This window comes from Athene cunicularia (genome assembly GCF_003259725.1).
Source record: "Athene cunicularia isolate RWA chromosome 1 unlocalized genomic scaffold, athCun1 chr1_part2, whole genome shotgun sequence".
NCBI lineage: Eukaryota > Metazoa > Chordata > Aves > Strigiformes > Strigidae > Athene > Athene cunicularia.
The window spans coordinates 22926168-22932401 of record NW_020799092.1 but is presented as its reverse complement, the minus strand read 5'-3'; positions in this window follow the sequence as shown (position 1 = coordinate 22932401).

The window sequence follows — 6234 nt, the reverse complement described above, 5'->3', positions numbered from 1 at the left end:
CCATGTGGAAACTGTTTTAAAGAATGGCACCATGCTTGCTACTGTCCAGACTTCAGGCACCAATGGAAGTTTAAGTGAATTATACAGTGCCATAAGTAATTCTACTATGTCTCTTGAAAGTCATGAGTGAATACCACTCAGTTCTGGTGATTTGTCAGCATTCATTCTGTATGTCTGCAACTCAATTTCTGCCACATTTACTTAATAGGAGAGATATTAGTCTGTCTTTTATTTCATTTCTTCTAATTCAATGACTCTCCAAATTGGATTCTCTGCTGGGATCACTAATTCACTTCTAGGAAAATCATGACAATAAGTCAGTGTCCTGGTTTCAGTTGAAATAAGGTTACTTTTCTTCCTAGTAGCTGGTGTAGTACTGTGGTTTGGTACTGTGTTTTGGATTTAGAATGAGAATAATATTGATAACACACTGATGTCTTAGTAGATGCAAAGCAGTGCTTATACTAATTCAAGGACTTTTCAGCTTCCCATACTGCCCTGCCAGGGGAGGCTGGGGGTGCACAAGAAGTTGGGAGGGGACACAGCCAGGACAGCTGACCCAAACAGGACAAAGGGGCATTCCATACAATATGACATCATTCCCAGTCTATAAACTGGGGTGAGTTGGATGGGAGTTCCCATGGCTCAGGGATTGACTGGGCATCGGTCAACGGGTGGTGAAAAATTGTACTGTACATCAGTTGTTTTGTACAGTCTCTTATTATTTTCCCTTCCTTTGCTGTCCTATTAAACTGTCTTTATCTCAACCCATGAGTTTTACTTTTTTTTTTTGCCAACTCTTTTCTCCATCCCACTGGGGGCAGGGCAGAGTGAGTGGCTGTGCAGTGCTTAATTGCCAGCTGGGGTTAAAACAGTCAATTACAATAGGAAATATAAATACTGTACTCAAAATTAATAAATTTATACTCCTCACTGCTCTTTCTTATTCCTGCTATTTCTTTTATACCTATATTACCCATTATGATCTCACACTCCATAGGCTCTACCGGCCTTTATGGCAGATGTAGCTCAACTGATCGGTTAGCCCTGCACAACTTCTGCCTTCCTCAATCTTTCCTCCAAAAACAACCTCTCAAACTTACCCTAAACCTGACTAGATCAAAAAACTCTTTGGCTTACCCATCATAGAGCAGTTACACTGCAGTAGGTTACACTAAGAGGGTGCCACAGAACTTCCCATCATGTCTGAGGAAAGGCAGGAGGACAGGTTTCTGGGGCTCACAGACCCAGTCCTGGAGTAGCTGTATGTTCTACCAGGACTCTGTGAATCCCAGATTTCAGAAGGATGCCATGTAAGAACGTGTTTTGCCTCAACATCACTGAAAATAAAATTCTTTTTATGCAACTAGACCACTAGCCTTGATTTCTGGCTGCTTCCCTCATCAGAACAGCAAAGATCAGATTGTGTCCATGAGCCACGCTGTGTGTCACGCTGTTCTGTTAAAAGAAGACAGCTTGTCCTAATGGATGATGATGTAGAAGTAGGGATGGTGCTAGCATGCAGGAATAAAGTGACTAAGGGTCTCATAGGCATGAATGTGAAGCGTGCAGGAAATTGTGATCGTTGATAATACAGCATCACCATGCATCAGTGCAGTATGGCTCCACGCAAAATTATGTGTTCCTGTGGGGTGACATTTTTATTCTGTAAGTATTTACAAGAGTGGAGGTCAGGGCTAGGCTTACAGCCTGACTAGAAATACTTTTGTCTCCATCATCCTTTACAGTTCTGATGAGTGACTGCCTACATGCAGCCTGAGAAAGCCAAGACGACCACTCCTCCATTGGCAGTACTTCAGATCTTTGTTGCCTGCTGGATATAATGTACGTTTTCATAGGAAAACCTTTTTTTTTTTTTTTTTTTCCTAGGACCATTTTGTATTTTACTTAGTAAACAGAAAAGGGGGAGAGGTGGTGGTGATGGGGAGATAAGGGGGTTTGCATCATTGGACATTGACTAGATTTGAATTAGTTATAATTGACTTTTTGGGGGCTGAACATAAGATGATTTATCTGATATAACATATCCGGACATAATGCATTCACCTGTAAAATGCTTTGTCAGTTGTGAGCAATCTCATTTCTACGTGTTGCTACAGGTTTTGACCACTGCTGATGCAGGGTTGGCAGTGATAGTGCCTGTGACAGTGGGAACCAAAATATGTTTTGGTTCTTTAATTGCATTTGTATCATTCACTCTAATGTAGAACTTTTTCAGACAGTAACTTTCCTCTTTCCTCCAAAAGAGGAGTCAAGAATCATTTGGAGTGAAAGAAGAAGGCAAAGAGATGAAGTAAGTAGGCAAGTGGTGTCAGGCTGAGACTGTGATTTGAAATAAGGCAGCTGAGAGAACAAAGGCTTTGTAAGACAAAAAAAAAATGATGAGTGTGAACTCAAATTTGAAAGTGAGAGTCCAGGGCTCAAGGAACTAGAAAGACATCCAAGGACCTTATATAATGGTGTGAGAGGCTGTGATTAGACGGTCAGGTGTTTGGATGAGTGACAGGGAGCAGATGAGCACAATATACTCACTAGTAACAGCGCTGTGACAGTGTCAAGCTAGAAGAAAATAAATGCTGTGTGTGAACCATTGCCCTTGCTTCATTCAGCGAGATACAGACCACTGCGTCTAGTGAGGGAAACAGGGTCTGGCATTTCCCTTGACTGCTGTCTCATCACCCTCTTTCAGGGTATTTGCAGGAAGACAGAATTCCTCTCTGGATAAATTCCATGTACATGGACTTTTGTGGCTGTGAAGTCAAGGAACAAGCAAAAGATGTGAGGAGTAATTTGGAGATTACCGTTGCATGTTCTCAGATGGGGTGAGCTTGATGGAGCAAGCTAGCTCTCCTGGGAGGTGGCAAGACTTAGAGAAGTGCCTGAGTCATCTACATTTTGCCTAGGTTTCAAACAAGACACAGAATCTGGGAGATGCAAAAGCACCTCAGGGGTACCTTCAAACATATCTTTTCTTGGGCAAGGGGGAATGGAGCCAGACATTGTATAGAAATGGAGAAAGTCTGTTAAAATGCATCCATCCTTTGGTATCTGTAGGGCCATGAGGCAAGAAGGGGAGGGACAGAGGCAGCAGCAGTAGGTGTGATGAGACAACCCCCCACTCCCCCACCCCCAGCACTATACTGATCACTAGCCATGAGATCAATCACATCAGAGGCCGGAGGGACCACCCTGCAGGACTAGGAGGAGGAGGACATGCCAAGTTACAGAGTCACAGAATCACAGAGTCATCTAAATCGGAAAAGACCTTGAAGCTCCTCCAGTCCAACCATTAACCTCACACTGACAGTTCCCAACTCCCCCAGATCCCTCAGCACTGGCTCAGCCCGACTCTTCAACCCCTCCAGGGATGGGGACACCCCCCTGCCCTGGGCAGCCCATTCCAACGCCCAACAACCCCTTCTGGTAAGAAATGCTTCCTAATATCCAGTCTAAACCTTCCCTGGCACTACTTGAGGCCATTACCTCTTGTCCTATCACTTGTTACTTCATTAAAGAGCTTGTAGCCATCAACTAACCGGTGCACTCCAGTCATGGGAAACATCCCACCATGTTTCTGTAATAGTCACTACATCATAATTTTCCTGTTTCATCACGGCTTCAAGCTCCTCCTGTTTGTTACCCATGCTGTGTGCATTGGTATAGATGCACTTCAGATGAGCTGATGTCCCCAGTACCTTTTTGCATTTAGAGTTCCTAAGTCCAGCCTGACGTTTCACAGGTGTTACCACAGTTACTGATCCATCAATATCCCTTGCATCTTTGTTGTGCTGCGTGTGCTCCATCCCTTGCCTCCACTGAGATGGCAAGGTGTAGGTTATCGCTGGCACAACAGCCCACAAACACCGGTAATCTATCCTGGGGCTTATGTCTGGGAGTTCTAGTTTTGTCCCCTTCCCCCTGCAAATCTAGTATAAAGCTCTCTCAATGAGACCAGTTAACTCCTGCCCCAATATCCTTTTCCCCCTGTGGGACAGGTGTATCCTATCTGATGCTGAAAGGTCTGGCATCCTCTATACTAACCCATGACAAAAAATCCAAAGCCCTGCCCCAAACACCAGACTCGGAGCCACAAGATCATCTGCTGAGTTCTCCTGTATTATTCTTCATCCATCCCTGCAACTGAAGGGATGGAGAACACAATTTGTGCCCCTGACCCCTTAATCAGTTTCCCCAGAGCCCTGATTTCTCTCTTCATTGATTTAGAACTTCTCCTGGTAATATTGTCACTACCTACCTGAAAAACCAGGAGAGGGTAGTAGTCCTTGGGTCTCACTCGAGCGGGGAGTTTTGCCATTGAGTAATTCACCCGGGCCCCAGGGAGGCAGCAGACTTCCCTATGAAGTGGGTCTGGTCTGCATACGGGGCCTTTGACACCCCTCAGAATGGAGTCACCCACTACAATGACCCTTCTGGGGTTCTTTTTAGAACTGGTTTTAACACCTGGTCTAGAGTGACCAGGCCTTGGTGGACCTTCATCTTCCTTCTTGTATGACTCATTTTTGTCATCCTTCTCTACTTCATTCAAAGTTCCAGGGCCCAAGATCTGTTGTGAAGGGGCACCATGGAGGGGGAGGGAGGTGGGGAGAGGATTTTCTCGCCTCCCTGAGCAGACAGCTGTTTCCAGCCTCCCCCGTCTCTTAGGTCCCCACCCGCCTGGCACAAGAGGATGAGGGATCACCTGCCCCGTTTGGAGCCTCCATTTCCTCCTGTTGCTTTAGGGGTGCCAAGGTGCTACTTCACCCATCAATGTCCCTTCCCCACTCCCTACTACTTTTTAATCTCTCAACCTCTTCTTTTTGCTCAGCCACCAGGCTGAGCAGGTCATCCAGCTGGTCACAGCACACACTGTGCTGTCCCTGCTGCCCTCCGACACAACGGACAGACACAGGCACTCCCTGCAGCCCGGGACCTGCACTGCCGCATGCTTGCAGTTCTTTCTGGTGGTGGTTTTGACCCAAGTGGAGACCATAGTTCAGTCTACTCGTGGAGGACAATAAAATAACAACTAGCTCAAATAAATTCTAGAGCTAGGAGAGGGACTATGCCCTCTGACACACGGATTGACCTGCCTCACCCTTCCGACGCACCACGCCCTGTTTGCCCGCCCTGTTCGATGTGCTCCTGGTTGTTCACGCTCCCTGGGGGCTGCTCTTGTCCATGAGGGGTGTTGGGCATCATCACTCCAGTCTGCGCCAATGCCGAGTCCCCGCTGCCCTCGTTCACTTTTCCCGACACTTTCAGAAGGGTTCCCCGCCACTGTTCTCCTCTTCAGAGCCCCTCTTCTTGCTGCCTTCCCTCTGGCAGGTGTTCGGTGCAGCACTGTAATAATCACCTCCGACGAGCAAACGGTGTACTTCTGCACGTGGCTGTGAACTGTCCTAAGCTGAATTAATTCCACATCAAATATTTCCATATAAAGTCCAAGAGTGAAACCAGTCTTTTTGACATAAAAACCACACCACACTTTAAAAAATATTGATTTTATTCATATGTCTACCCTATTTAACAGTGGATCACACTGATAGGAACAATCACAAATATCTAGTTACATGGTTTCATCAAGTTCTGGCCTGTGCAATGTTGGATTTGAGTCAAGCACTATTATGGCAAGACCAGTAAGGACAATGATTGCTGTTCAAAGCTCAGTTCAGTCCCATCTCCTTGGTCAGCTTTCAAGCCCATAATGTCTTCTCCCGCTCTGTGTGGGGGATTCTCTACAAAGAACTTACATTCTCAAAGTCTGAATCCAGCAAACAGCCTAAAGCACATGCTTCATCTAAAAGTTCTGTTTAGCTCATATACTTCATTTGAAAGACTTCAGGTTTTCCGTGCAACAAACAAAAAACCCCTATCAGCCACAATTTCTCAGAAATGTTGGACCAGACTTGTATAAATCAGCTTAGCTCCAATAAGGGAGCGGGAATCACTTATCTCACCAGATGATCTGGCCTGAAAATCTCAACTGTCTTCCTTGAAATAACACATGAGGGCAAGGTTTCACAGCCAAAGCAAAGCAATCCTGTCACTAACATCCCTGCTGTTCGTGCTGGCACACAGTATGGTCTAAAGTCTCTGACCTGCATGCCATGTATTTGAAGGGTACCCATAGACTTCTTCACACCTTTCTAATGGCAGTCTGTGCTTAGGTTGACTCTGAAAATAACTGCCCTTGCAAGAGGGGTCCATGGCAGC